This window comes from Haliotis rubra, unplaced genomic scaffold, assembly GCF_003918875.1.
Source record: "Haliotis rubra isolate DU_JTF1 unplaced genomic scaffold, ASM391887v1 Scf1340, whole genome shotgun sequence".
In the NCBI taxonomy this organism is placed as follows: domain Eukaryota; kingdom Metazoa; phylum Mollusca; class Gastropoda; order Lepetellida; family Haliotidae; genus Haliotis; species Haliotis rubra.
Window position 1 is genome coordinate 23687 of NW_025765271.1, and position 1854 is coordinate 25540.

The 1854-nt window shown below is 39.8% G+C and overlaps 1 long non-coding RNA gene across 1 annotated transcript; it reads left to right on the plus strand.

Annotated features, from left to right (window-relative positions):
• The first annotated feature begins 598 nt into the window (after positions 1-598).
• LOC124267862 lies at positions 599-1373 on the plus strand. Its single transcript, XR_006896144.1, has 3 exons — positions 599-770; positions 1006-1064; positions 1270-1373. It is a non-coding gene; the product is annotated as an uncharacterized LOC124267862 (long non-coding RNA).
• The last annotated feature ends 481 nt before the right edge of the window (positions 1374-1854 follow it).

Below are 1854 nucleotides of genomic sequence, written 5' to 3' on the forward strand. Positions count from 1 at the left end.
ATTTGGTATAGTGTAAATATTGATGACATAAATAATAATATGTCACTATGGACAGTACAGAAGTAAGTATTTAGTGTGTCACGTTATCATACGCTAATTAAAGTGAGGTGAGGTGAAATGGGTTTAACGTCGTCTTGAGAATATTTCGCTCATAGTGGATTGCATGTGTATGTGTATTTGCGGCTGCTTGTACTAGCCTAGACTTAAGCTCGTTATTGCTAGCCCACTGAGATACTCCATGGGAGGACGTTCCCATGGACAATACAGAAGTAAGTATTTAGTGTGTCACGCCAGGCAGGGACCAACAAGTACCATATTTTAACGTCTTTTGGTATGACGCGGTCGGGGATCCGGGCGGACGCTAATTAAAGTGATATGACATATTTTCCGTTTAAGAAGGTTTCAAACAACATCCTCTATGATAATATAACATTTTTCTCCATAAATGGGATCATTGAATGATTTCGTATATTTTATAAAAGATGTATCAGAAACGCTAAGACATTCTTGGTAAAGATCTCATTAACAACATACCTTCCAACACTGATTGCTCATATAGTTACACAACTATAACATCCACTCATTTGACCAGGATACCGACGATCTGTGCCGTCCCATGTCATTGGATACCCGAGTTACAGACAGACCTACCCGTCTAATAGCTACCCTACCTATCCTTCACACCAACCTTCCTACCCGTCAAAACACATCCCGTCCTACCCTGAGCACGTGAACACCTATCCCTGGACATCAAGACCGTTACCAACAAGGTACCATGTTAAATACGTCACACCTTCTGCGATTGGATCGTGTCCAAATGCTCATAAGCATCTCAGTCAACGTAATCAGAATTTATTGTACAGTGAACTTTTAAGATTGATTATTTCTTTCCAGTCATTTTTTGTCTTCGCAAACGTGTCAATGCAAAATAGACAATTCTTGAAGAATATCCAGTTCTTTACCCGTGAGTCATAAATACACAGTAACACAATAACAACATTGTAGGTCTGCAATGGAACCAGTGGGGATCCCAGTCCGGCAGCCAGAAATATGGTACTTACAGGGTAGGTACTTTTATTTCATGCAATAAAAATACTTTTTAAAAATTTAATCTTGACTAGTGAATTCGAGTCATGACATGGTACAGTAAATAAGTCTATTACTTTGCACATCTACGCATTTGAGCATTAATGAATCAAATTGTTAACTAGTAAATGATATGCACAAGTATGTGAAATGTTATATACACGTTAAGATGTCTATTTGCAGGGATGAAGAGATGATGGATACTACACCCCTGACCACCAGGCTTGAAATCCTCACTATCATAACGTGCAATGTACAAGTCTCTGTAAATAAACTGTGTAAGGTTATAATTTGACTTTGTGATTATGAAGTATTTGCATCATATCTGCTATGTGGCGGGACGGGAACTGACATTCCCCGGAAACTGACATGTCTGCTTAATGGACAGCCTTCAATATATAGGTTCCACAATTTTATTATCAGTTTCAGACAAGAATTGACACATATGACAGTATCCATGAATATGGGTGGAGTTGGGGTCTTAATATAAATGGGCGAGGAGAAAGAGGTCCATGCTTACGTACAAAGATGTGAGTGAGTTGAGATTTTCGCCGCACTCAGCAATATTCCAGCTTTATGGCGGCGGTCTATAAATAATCGAATCTGGACCAGAAAATACGGTGATCAACAGCATGAACATCGATCTACGTAACTGGCGACCGATGACATGAGTCAACCAAGTCAGTGTGCCTGACCACCCGATCCCGTTAGTCGCATCTTACGACAAGCATGGGTTGCTGAAGATCAATTCTAAGCCGGATCATAACG